We start from the raw sequence: 13,461 nt of genomic DNA, 5'->3' as shown, positions 1-13,461 counted from the left end.
TGGTGTACTTTATTCTGTATGCTGGACTGAGAGCAGTGAAAAAGTTTGGGAGAAGTAGAAAATGCTGCTTTTTGGAGAATAATTGAATGTGTTCAGAATGGAGAACGTTTGATTGTATGCTGGAGGGAGGGACAATGAGGAACATGGAGCAAAATTAAAAACCTGGGAGATATCAAAAAGACGTGTCCAAACAAGGAAAAAAAAAACAAAACAACAACAACAACAACAAAAAAAACAAAAACAAAAAACCCCAAAAAACAACAACAACAACAACAACAACAACAACAACAAAACAACAACAAAAAAACAAACCCCAAAAAAACCCAAAAAAAACCTCCCAAAAAAACCCCCAAGCTACTAGACTACATAATAAAGCAAGATTTTTTTCTGAATTTGAGTACAGCTTTTATATTTTGGTTGTTAAAAAAAGTGAAGTGGAGTGTACACATTTAAATTTTGCTGTTGGTGCAAATACTCTCCCAATTTAATTTTCAATTTCTGTTTTCTTCATGAAGAATTTAATTATCCTGCAACCATTCTAACTCATTCCCTCTTTAACTCCTTCTTTATTTTCACAGTAATCATCTATTCAGATTTTTTTCTTTACATGTAAATTTGACAGTCAGGTACTTAATGGCTTTTGTTAAAGGTCAGTAAATAAAAAAATTACATCTTTTTTTTTTTTTTTTGTGTGTGTGTGTGTGTTTTCTTGGTTATTCCAATTTCATCTTTAACTTTGGGTATGCTTAAGCTTTTGCTGGTAACAGGGAATAGCAAGAAGATAATGTTTCAGTGATGTTTCATAAATGTATTTGAGTGTGTCTCTTCACACATAAAGATGTAGCTTTCAAAACCATGCAAACAGCACCATTTTCTAGGCACAAGTCCAGTAGCAATAATGCAAAATATTGTAGACAAGATGTTTGCAGCCTGTTTTTGGTTTAGTATCACTTTTCAGGGGGAAAAAAAAAAAAGTGATTTTCTAGCAGTGCATTTCTTGTAATCACTGTTCCAACTCCCAGTGGGATCAAATTTTGTAGAAATGCTGCGAGTGCTTCTCTCAGTGGAGAAAAAGTCTCTTTGTAGTCTGAGCATCCTCTGAGAAGTTCTGCTACCAAGTCAAGCAAAAGAGAACATCTAATCCCAACTAAATATGTTCCATAGCTGGAAAAGGCTTCCTGCATTCAGGGAGCTCTTCCAGGGAAAGTTTTGTGTTATTTAGAGATCAAAGCTGCTCTGGAATTTTCTGGCTGCATGACCAACTCACCAACACACAGCCATGATTCAGGAGGGAGGTTTGCTTCTTGTTCTTTGATCTGGTCAAGACTACATAAGAGAAAATCATAAGAAGGCATTTTGTCCAATTTCAAAACCATTTGAAAGGGTAAAACACAACTCTTTTTAAAGTTCTTCAAATGGCACACAGAGTTTACAGCAGGCTGAAAGCAGTCTCCTGTAAGAAGCTTTGACAGAGGAGTAAATGTATCTTTTCTTCCTTTTCCCAAGCAGTAAGGTCTTTATCTTCTGATATTAATACTAGTTAGGAGAACCCTGTAACTTTGGTCTTTTAAAAACACCTTTAACTATATATTGCAAAATATTTATTCTGTATTTAATAAATATAATACAATGTAGATATATGCATAATTAAAGTAATTTTTAAAATATTTTCAAATAGCTTTTTAGAACTGTCAACTGTAAGTCTTGATTTTATTTATATAAAATACAGAGATAACAGTATTGGAGTAATCTTAATGGTATACTGTTATACTGAATAATTTCATTTCCAAATAGTCCTAATCTTGCAAAAATTCAGTCTCAGATGTAAAAATTAGCTGTAAATAAAAGCTAAGGTGATACATTTGTTGATTAACTTCATAATTTGGATGTAGATGGCTTTGCCTACTAAACCCTACATAGATGGAGCTTAATAGTTCTTTAAGAAGGAAATAATGAGGTTCTCTGCCAAACCTGGAATGAGCCAAGAGCACCTGGAGTTACATCCATCTCCTGAGTTTCTAGTTGAAGAATTTGTGAAAAGCTACACAATGCCAGTGTATGTGCTGTACTTTATGGAGAGAATATCTCACAACAGCCTTTGAGAGAAGCAGTGATCTGCACCAAAACTGTATTCATTGTCCTTAGCCAAGCCCTTGGCACAGCTGGACTGTTCTCTGAAATAATCAGATTTAAGAAAAATATTCTGGAAAAAAAAACACCAAAAAAACAGATTTTTTTTTTTTTTGTTTGGTTTAGTTGTTGTTGTTGCTGTTTTTGTTGTTGTTTTTTGGGGGTTTTCTTCCCTCTCTTTTTGTTTTTTTTCTCCCTTGAGAAGCCAGGGATGAGCCAGGTTAACTTTTAACATGCCAGAATGTAGTAGCTGAATTTTGAAGTAAGACATGGAGGCCTTGTGTAAATACCTTGGCAATTCCATATTTATTCTGAGGAGCTGGAAATAGGGCTGATCTTTGTGGTGCCCTTCAACCTCCAAAGCACATCACCCGAGTCTCTCATTTTCAGTGTTATCCTTTGCAGCTGTGCCTCCAATAATCTCAGGCTCTGGAATGCTGAAATTGGCTCTGAGAATCATCATGTTTTATTAACTTTTTTGTCAGCCTTTTCTGTTTGTGACCCGGGGAATGAAGCAAGGGGCAGAATACAGGGATTACTTTTATTTACGTTATGGCCACTAATAAAATGTATAAATGACACCTCCTGTGAAAAAACTGCATTTTTCTTTTCCTCTACATGCAAAGGTACATGCAGCTACATAAAAATATAACTGTACTTGATCATAAAAGCTACAGGTGGCTGAAATGATTCATCACTGGAGATTTCTGTTTGCCAGTTCTTTGATTTATAGGATGGGAAAATGGAAGAGTTTTATTTTGGGCTCTAGATACTTGAAATTCTTTGGGAAAAAAAAAATCCTGAAACAACAGCTGGAAAATTTACAATGAAAAAATATTGAATGACATCATCCTATGTAAAATATTCAGTAAAATTAAGGTTTCCTGCATATATTATCTGTGCTATGGCAATGACAATCATGGGCAATAAGGATGCCCAGGGTAGGTCTCTGATTGCAGCTGAATGAAGAAATGAATGGAAAGCAGTTCTTGGCCTTCTGCTGCCTTCAAACTCAGTGCCACTGAATCAATCACACATTGCCAAAGGCTAAGGGCTCATTAGTTGGTTAAAATATAAGGAATGCAACACGGGAAGATGAGTCAAGGTGAAATGGCAGCAAATGTTTCCATAGTTTGCAGTGCTGCTGCTGATCATGTTTTCAGCTGGTGCTCTAAGTTTGGTGCTTCCAGAAAAGTTGCTGAGCAATCCCAGCTGGATGCCAGGTGAGATCAAATCACCAAACATGAAATTGTGTGTGTTCTCCCAACCACTGGGACAGCAGGTTTGAGTCACAGTGATTTCCTAGGCTTTGGGATTTGATGGTTCCCATTTCCTCTGGCTCCTCTGGACACCTGCATTTCACAGAATCACAGAATCACTGGGTTAGAAGAGACCTTCAAGATCATCGAGTCCAAGCCATGCCCTAACACCTCAACCAGACCATGGCACCGAGTGCCACATCCAGGCTTTTTTTAAACATATCCAGACATAGAGACTCCACCACCTCCCCAGGATGACAGCTCCAGTACTTGATCACTCTTTCCATAAAATAACTTTTCCTAATATCCAACCTATACGTCCCTTGGTGCAGCTTAAGACTGTGTCCTCTGGTTCTGTTGGTTGCTGCCTGGAGAAAGAGACAACCCCACCTGGATACAGCCACCTGTCAGGGAGCTGTAGAGAGTGACAAGGTGACCCCTGAGTCTCCTTTTCTCCAGGCTGAACACCCCCAGCTCCCTCAGCCATTCCTCACAGGGTTTGTGTTCCAAGCCCCTCACCAGCCTCGTTGCCTCCTTTGGACACACTCAAGTGTCTCAAGGTCCTTCCTGAACTGAGGGGACAGAACTGGACACAGCACTCCAGGTGTGGCCTCACCAGTGCTGAGTGCAGGGGGAGAATGACCTCCCTGCTCCTGCTGGCCACACCATTCCTGATCCAGGCACAGTCATCTCACCTGTGTGAGATGGTGACACCCCATGAGTGAGAAATGCTCAGGAGAGCACTGCCAACAGTACCTTGGGAACTGGCAATTGTGAGTCGTTTCACACCAGCAGCATTATGCAACTTAAAGTAGAATTTGTCATGAATTGTTCACTTCCAATGGGAGAAACACGCTCCAAAAATCGACTTGAATCCCACCCTGCTTGCTGCAAGGAAAAATTTAAATGTTCAGCCTCTTTAGCTGTCTGAACACCTGCTTGTGAGGGAGTGTATCACTTATTGTAGTCCCTGCCAGAGTCCAGGAGTACATATGTCTGTCTCCTTGGAGTAAAAACAGTCAACAATTGTATAAGAATTTTATCTCTACAGTATAATTTTTCCTTGCTACCGGTTTTTAATTTCACTTCTAACTTAAAGTCCTTTCTGTTATCCTTCACTGGGTTCAGTTTGCACATAAACAACGTTCACATACTGAATCGCATGTTTGGTTCTCTGGAAGCTGCTGCTATTTTTGTAATTGATTCCAAGTCCTTGGCTGAGTTTCTAGGAAGGCTCTGCCTCATGAGCCTGAGGTTTCTGCTTGGCAATTTTTTGAGGATTTTATCTGTCAAGTGTGGTTGTGTTCAGGAAGAGAAGCAATTTCTGAGGTACTACTTCCATGAAGAGGCATGAAATTGGGTCTTGGGAAAAGCTATTCTAGGTGTCCTTTGTGATTTCAGAATGATTTAATTATCTTTTTCCACATAACTACAAACCGAGCAAAGTAAATAAAGATGCCAACTTTTTTTTTTCTCCCTTTTTCTTCACCCCCTCCCCCTAAAGTATCAGTAAAAGAAAATTAATAATCTTTTGGCCTTTTTGCTATGTTTTAAAAGACCCACACCCTTCCCAGCTCTGTTGCACTATTATATCTACAGCACTAGATGAGGCAACAGGACAAAGAGAGTCTAAATTTGTTATTTATCTCTAAAAAAAATGGTTGTTCCACGAGAGCACTGAGACATCTTGGTGTGCCACATGAAAAGAACATGGCATTGCCATGCTGGGGTGTATTCACTTGAGGCACATTTGAGATTTTCAGCTGATCTTTGTGGGCCATTGGACTGGGCCATTCCCAGAAATCCATGTGTGGAAACACACTGCTGGTTTTGAGTGAGCTGATCCTCATGAGGGAGTGAGATGGCTCAGTCCTCTGCAAGAGAATGTTTTAAGAGAGACACTGAACATTGATGATGCTGTGCTGTGGGCTGGCTTCCCATTAATAAAGCTGGAAAACCTGCATAAAACCACAGGAAGTCACTTTTTTTTCCACTTAGAAGTCCCTGTCATCCAGTGACCAGATGAGCTGGGTGGAATTGTGTGCCTGGCTGAGGGGACCTGCCTCATCAGGGACAGGCTCCTCAACATTACCTAGATTTTCAGAGAACCCCTCGAGATGCTTCCTAACATCCTTTACTGCCACAAAGCATTCCTGAGCATTCTTCCCCCCACAGCCTGCTCTGCTCCTGCCAGCAGATTGCTCCTCTGGTGTCCAAGCATTCCTCAGGCACTGAACTGCAATTCACTTACAAGGCTGAGAAACTGTGAGCTAATGCTGGAAATGCATTTTATACAACTAAGTCCAGACCACTAGAAAGCCCAGGTGGTCTGCTCCTGCTGACTTCTGGACCTCTGTGTAGTTTATCTGTTCTGCCATTCACAGACTTTATCACTCCCTACTTTCATCTTTGGCCTTTTAACATTGCAGTATTGTCAGGCTTCATATTTCATTAGACACTCTTAAAGATTATTATCTGTACCTCAATGAACATATACTTAATACCATGAAAATTGGTATATTGAATGGTATTGAAAATGCCTAAAACTATAAATGGGTTTATATAAACTTAAATAAATGTGTGTTTGTCTCATAGCTACTCTTTTAAATTTATATCTTGTATCCAGGTTAAAAAACAGATCTATTTTTCTCTTCAGTCATGAAATCATTTACGCAGTTTGTTATTTCCCATGTGAACTTTTCTTTAGCTTATGCTTGTGTATGGCAGCCAAAGTATAACTAAAACAGCAAAAGGTCAGGATAATGAGCCATTTCCATGGGTGAAGCCAATATTTCTCTACATGCCTCCTACCTGCTGATCTCATCTTTTAAAGTGTTGTGTGATGCTATGGTTGAAGAACACCACATAAAACAAATTGTTTTGAAGCTGAGCCAAATACTGTAGGTCAAGATTTAGGAGGGTAGAAATTTCAATAGTACATCCTTGAAAAATAAATTTATCCATGAACTGGGTAGGGAGATGCTGTTCAGTAATATTTTTGAGATGGTTATACTCACGTCTGAAAGGAAGTGTTGAATGTTGTGGAAGATTTTATTTCCTTATTTAACCTTTGGGTTTTTTTTTTCCTGCAACACTCCTTCTTCTATCTGACTTCAGTATGTTGGAAATTACAGCGGGGAAAAAGAAATAAATTAAAAAATCAGGCTTTCCTAAGTAATATCTTGTTACTCAGAAGCAGCCTGAACTCACTCAGCAAGATGTGCCCATTTTCACTGAACAATAATCACAGCGAGACACTTCTGGTTATGTGCAGACTGTCAAGCAGATTAAATAAGATATGTAATTTTCCTGTAATCATAAAACAGACAAACACATTGTAATGTCTATTTAAAATAACAAATTAAGTTGTTCAGTGGCTGATTTCCAGCACAGAGACAGTGATGTGGGGAAAGATACAACAGAGGGTTGAGATACAGCAGGTGAATTTCTGAAGTGCAATCCATGTGCCACCAGGCTTGCCTTGAGCTGCTCTTTTCCAGGTAAAACTTCCTGCATCACTTGTTGCTACAGGCCAGAGCTTTTCCTGCTGATGGGGCTGTGTCTTGTTCTACGGGGTTTTTTTTGTTTGTTTGTTTGTTTTCTGTTAGAGTTGTTATTAAATGTGTGAGATGGTATTTTTTTTTGTTTGGACTTAGATGTTTATTAATTTTTATTTATACTACATTTGTTTTACAGTATTTTAAGCTAACAAGTCAAAAATGGAGCTGTACTTTTCTCATTATAAGGCCCTTTAAGGGCAAATTGTTTAATTAAGAAATGACACTTAAATTATTTTTATTTTTAACTCAATAACTAACCACACGTGGTTTTCAATGTGGACTTTTTTATCTAATTGCACAATAGCACCTAGACTCTTGAAGAAGAAGGTGAAGAAAAAGGACAAACTGCCTTAATATTTTCATTTTACTTTTCATATATTACTATGTTTTAAAACTTCAAATTCTAAATTTTCCACCATGTGATATTACACACTTCTATTTAAACTACACACCTATGATCCTAGTTTTATTATTTAATTTTGGAAGTTTTCTCCATGGCTTCAGGTCAAAAGCAGCGTTTTCTTGGGGGTCAGTGCTTGTCAGTACAGAAAATCTAAAATTCTCAGTTTCTAGTGTTCCAACATGGCTGAGCTCTGACGCAGTGTATTTTTAAAAATAAATTATAACTAATATGACAAAAATCTGGTGTTGAGGCTTTACATGACAGCATTGTCCTCACAGCAGTTGTTTAGGAGGGGGCAGCCAGGGCTGCCCAGGTGTTTCTTGAGCCTCAGGGGTGTTCACACATCCCAGCCCATCAACCTTTCCTCCTCAGGATGCACCAGTTGCTGCACCAAGGGTTCCCAGGTCGAATCAATACTGCTGGGAAAAAGGCTCAGTTGCCTGATGGTTACAGTAATGAAAAAGGGTGGAAATACAGCAATCTGTTAATACATTTTATCCAGTAACTATTTTATGGAAAATTTAGGAGCAGCCTGGTACCCAGCATTAAGCACCATCCTCAAGCATAATTTCTCTCCGTCTTAAAAATATTATTTTAACTCTCCAGCCTAACTTAAACATCTCAGCTGTGTGAACAAAAAGTTATACCCAGGACAGAATTGGCTTTAGCTTGCTGTCAGAGCTCAGGATGCAGAGTTTTAATTTGTGTTTCTGGGGTCTGATTACCCTGTCTGTGAATTGTACAGAAATCCTGTGCTGCCTGATGGATCTTGGGGCAGGGCAGCTGGGGCTGGCTACAGACTTGAACGTGGCTGAGTCTTTAACATAACCCAGTTTATTTTTTTCCTGAATGGATGGTTTATTCTAGGAGCTACTAAAAAGCAACATTTTAAAATTTGACTCCTTGTGCTTCTCTTCTGAATTTAACAGAGGTCACCCAGAGCAGGGCTGTAAGGTCATGATCTCTGATTTCCATGTCTCTTTTTCTGTGGTGCACTACCATAACAGTTACGGGCTGAGGTGTCTGACAAAGTTCATTTCAGTTCTTTCTTCTTTTATGGTAAGTTATTAAAATCTAATAACATGGCCAACGAATGTAAGATAAAAAGAAGCTGCATTATTTCAGTCCAACAATTGAATTCTATCAATCGAGCCACCTTTTTCTGCCAGAGAAGCAATTTTGACTCTCTAGCATCAACAATAACAAACAAACAAACAGAAAACTTAGGGTAGATTACAGCAAAGTCTAATTTGTGAAAGGATTGTTCTTCAAAAATTCAAAACATAAACCAGAAAAGAAAAATAATGCTTACAGCATATGTGTGATAAGAGCAGTCCAGACATCAGTGTATGGATATTGAATCACAAAAACTGAATTAAAAAGAGGTAAGATCAAGTAAATTTATGAAACACAAAGATGCCAAAAAGAATACGAATATTTAAGAGTAAAAAGAATGCATGGAGTTCAATTAGAAAAATAGTCCAGTAACAAGCTCCTCTAAGTTTTCCTTTGGGAATATTTCAGACACAATGAAAAAAAAAAAAGGATTAATCTTAGTTCCATAATGAAAACTTGAGTTTCAGCATTCATGATCCATGTCAAAAGCAAGCACTTATTTTCTGTCCCTGCTGTTCCCACTCAAAGAGGAGTTTCAGAACCTGATTATGGTAATAGCTAAGAACCTGCTCATTTTCAGCCAGAATTTATTAATGGGCAATTTGTACTCATTTGTACTTCTGCCAATAGCCCTTTAGTTTAAATTGTCTCTTTCCTCGCTGTTGATCCTCTGATATATTCATAGACAGCAGTCATAATTCCTCTTCATTTTCATCCCCTGGCACCAATCAAGACCAAAATCTGCAGTCTCCCCTCAGATTGCTGCTCTCCATTCCCCTGCTAATCCCTCAGGCTGTGATTCTGCTTAAAGCTGAGTTTATTCTCCGTGTATCCATCAGGGTGTGCACAGCTGCCAGCAGCTGCCTCCTGGAAGGAAAGCACTCTGGAGCATCCTGGGGCTTGACATCAACACTTTGTCTATGAGAAACGTTTGTCCCAGTGCTCTCAGTGATGCATTTCACTTTTTCCCAGGCAACATTGCACTGGTAGCTCCTGGTCACTCTCTGATGAACTATGTGACAAGGATCCTTTGTTGTTTCAAATTGGGAAGTCCTTAACTGACAACATAAGCTCTTTTATCCCCCTGGTGTATTGTCTGGCACTTTCAATATGTAAACTTTAACCAGTTTATTTTATTTACACCAGCTCTGTATTTTTGATGTTTTTCAACATTACATAATCAGTAAATTTTAATTCAGAGAGTACTGAAAGGTTGTCAGTACTCTCCAGTATATATTGTCATTACAAAAAGAGCAGGACAGGATTTATATATGACAGAAGTACATAGGAACCATAACTGGGAACCCACTGCAGCCAATAAAAACTTTATCATCATGCAGGGGTTCAGAAATAATGGCAGATAAATACATTTTGCTGTGTGTGCCTCAAGTCTGCCTTCAGAATCACAGAAAGATTTGGGTTGGAAGAGACCTTAAAGATCATCTCATTCCACCCCACACCACCCTGCCAAGGCCTGGGACACTTTCCACCTGATGAGGTTGTTCAGGGCCCCATCCAACCTGGCCTTGGTTGTTTTTCCTGTCAGGAAAGACAAAGCTAACAGGTAAATTGTTAAATCTGTTCTGCTTTTATTGAAAATCCCCAATAGTCCCAAAATAAATAAATTCAGCATTGGGAAACTGCAAGCTGAACTGCTTTCCCCCTTCATAGAAAGAGCCAAAACATCTGAGCATGAAAACCTGATGTGAATCCTTTGTGAACCTCATGTCAGCTCAGAAGGAACTGACAAAAAGGATAGTCAGATCAATTGCTTAAACCTTTCATTAAAAAGCCATTCAGGAGAAGTTGGTTCCTTATATCATTCGTCTTGAATGAACTATGATAAGCAGTGTGTTTCACTGAACACAGAAGGAATAAATGAAGGCAGGATTTTATTATGGCGAATTCCTGTGGGAGCAGTTTGTCCAGGAAGCTTACAGCTCCTCTGAGTCATTGTCAAAGGTGTTTCACTTTAGGGGAGATGAGATCAGCAGCATCTTTGCCTGACTGACTACTCTCCTGTGGGACCAGGTGCCTGGGAGTTAGAGCAGTATGAAAGTCAGGAAGAATAAAATTGACATGGGTGTCTTTGAGGAAGCAGGGTGGCTTTTGTGGCAGACCTGGATCACAACTTCAGGGAGTTCATGGAGATGTAGGGAAGTAAAAAATGCTGCCCTTCATGTCTCCTGTGGAAGAAAGAAAACACTGAACAAAATGACCTAAATCAGAATTGGACGAATTGTCACCACTCCCTGGGCTTGGGGAAAGTAGATCATCCTAAAGACATTCACAGCTGCTTCTGCTACCCCGTATTTCTGCAAATCTCACGGCTTGCTCTGGGTCTGCCAGAGAGCTGTAAAGCTCTCTGCTGTTGTTTCCTTCGGTGCAGCTCCTTCCTTTAAATCTTGCAGCAGAAATACCAGGCTTTGACAAATTCAGAGGTTTCTGTAGCTGTGATGAAAGTGGAAAGCTCAGTGATGCTCATTCTTCACTGCCTGTGTACTTTGTAAACCAGTTCTCGCTGAGAAAGGGAGATCAAAGTGGGTGCAGAATTTTAGAAAAGACAAGAAATGACAGTCCCTGGCTTTTATCTCTTTAAATGTCCTATCTGGAGCATTAAAAATATCAGTGTTCTGCTTCATGATTTTTCTTTGCCTCCTCACTTCCCAAGAAACCTGTTACAAATCTAACCAAGCCTTAAATGTATACACTGTCTTCCACAGCTTGTCCTTCAATATTTCAAACATTGCCAGAGGCAGTCAAACTCTTTTTTTTCTTCCAAAGGTTTTCAGGACCTGTATTACAGCTATTACAAACTAGCTAGTAAAGTAGAAAATACATCTGATATTTTACTGTTTAATGTTTTATTTATTAAAGGCATCTGGCAGAGGTCAGTCCTGAAAGGCTCAGGCAGTTGGACTAAATGATCATTGTAGGTCCCTTTCAAATAAAATATTCTTTCCTAATCTATTCTATTTTACTCTATTCTATTTTGTTATAGTCTATCTATTCTTACCCTCAATTGTTATTGTACTTTTTGCTTTTTCACTTACGGGTTCTCCTGGCAGGGTTAGTGAATCAGGAACAAGAAAAAATTTCTGGGGCCAGAAAGTGTCTGTCACAATAAGAAAACAAAATATATTTGAAATGATCTGATGAATAATTTAGGGGAGGAGGGGAAAATGTCAGTCTGAAAATGTCAGTCAGAAACGTGTAATCAAATGCCAACTAACAGGGTTCTTTAATAGTTTTGTACGGAAAATGCAACCATTTTGCTGTTAAGAGCCACTCACATGATTTTGCAAAAACTTAAAATCGATGAAATACAACAGTTTTTGAGAAAAAAAGAATAGATAGATAGACTGGTTTCTGGTTTTATTTTTTTTTTCTTTCTTTTTTTTTTTTTTTTTTTTTTTTTTTTTTTTTTTTTTTCTTTTGGATTGTTTTTGTTTTGTTTTGCTTTGGTTTTTTTTTGTTGTTGTTGTTTTTCCCCTGCCCCCCGCTCCCAGATGGACCTTGCTTGCCAACTTTTTGTCACTGTTCTCCAGCTTTCCTGGCTGTGAGCAGATCTATTCTGGTTCAGGCTGCTGCCTGTCTGCACCCATTAAGGAAAGAGTGCAAAGAAACCAAGTCCTGTTTGTGAGTCAAATTGTTCTCATGCAGTAGGAGCTCCTGGCTGTGTAGCATCAGATAAATATTGGAGAAAGAAAATTATAGATGGTAAAGCATAGTTGATCCATGTTTGCTTAGAAAATGAGATGCATGTGTTGATTTTGCTCAGATGGACATATTAAATCAACAGGTGCCACCTCATCATGCAGAACGATTTTTGGGTACCTTTAGGGAAGTTCTCCAGTTTACCCTCTATGTGGGACTTGTTTTTGGAAAGGTGTAGCAGATTTAAAGACTGGATATGGACAGGAAACCAACGAAGCCAGATACAGCCAAAAAATATATATAATCTTGCTGTGCACAGGGGCCCAAAAGGCAGAGAAATATACCTGAAACCACAGGGAAAATGGACAGAGTTAGTGTGTGGTTTATCAACCTCTGGGCAGTCTGTAGATTGTGTGGCACAGAGTTCTAGGGAATGCCTTGAGATAATTGTGTGAAACCACTTTCTTTTTAGAATAGTTGCATTAGAATAAGTAGTAACTTTGTGTGACAGCCACATCCACTTTTCTCCCAAAATTTCAGCTTTGACAGCGGCAGTCACTCCAGAATGGAAGCTCCAGGGCTCAGCTGCTGATAGAGACCCTTCTTCATATTCATGTTCATTCTACTCCCAAGTAGAACTCGATGAATAATGATCAGAGGGATTAAAACTGTTCACATATTCAGATAAAGATTTCTCTTTTTCCTTAGGTCATACCCAGTTACTTAAAGCCAGGCCTGTAGCAAAAAATTCTCTGTCCATTTGCAGGTTATTTTCTGATCCGTCTGCATAGTTTTGAAAAATATCCTCAGAGCACCTCCTCAAGCTGGGTTTCTCAATTTTTTTTTTTTTTTTTTTTTTTTTTCCTGGAGGGAAAAAAGTGTGGTTCATTAATATAGTGTGGTTTTTTGATCCTCAAAATTATTGAAACACAGCACACAGCTTGAGGCTGGAAAGGGTTGGAACGGTTTTTGTTTGGCTTTGTGCTGTTTCATGCTGGAAAATATTGCTGTCTGTATTTCTACAATATTTCTTCAGTTTGCTTGCATCATGCCTTTTGCTGATGGTGTATATTTAAGCAGGTTCTATGAAGGATGTCTGCAGTAATGACATATATAACCTCCACGGGTTTATCCAGCATTACATGTCCAATGTTAAATTATTGAGGCAGAATGTATCCCCATTGTTTGGTATGAAGGTTTTGTGTGCATCATTAAATCAAAGCAAACTTTAAATTGAAAATCAATTGGTATGAGAAATAATAAAGACATAGATCTTGAAACATTTCTCATAATCTCCGTTTTTATAACTGTTACCACTTCAGGATTGTTTTTGTTT

The 13,461-nt window shown here is 38.7% G+C and overlaps 1 protein-coding gene across 1 annotated transcript in view; it reads left to right on the top strand.

The window, feature by feature from the left end:
- Positions 1 to 13,461, top strand: part of LRP1B (LDL receptor related protein 1B) — a 368,685-nt gene that overhangs the window by 61,215 nt on the left and 294,009 nt on the right. The gene's annotated exons all lie outside the window — the stretch shown is intronic.

The sequence above is a fragment of the Sturnus vulgaris genome, chromosome 7, assembly GCF_052056855.1.
Source record: "Sturnus vulgaris isolate bStuVul1 chromosome 7, bStuVul1.hap1, whole genome shotgun sequence".
Taxonomy (NCBI): domain Eukaryota; kingdom Metazoa; phylum Chordata; class Aves; order Passeriformes; family Sturnidae; genus Sturnus; species Sturnus vulgaris.
This window is presented reverse-complemented; position numbering and strand designations above follow the sequence as displayed.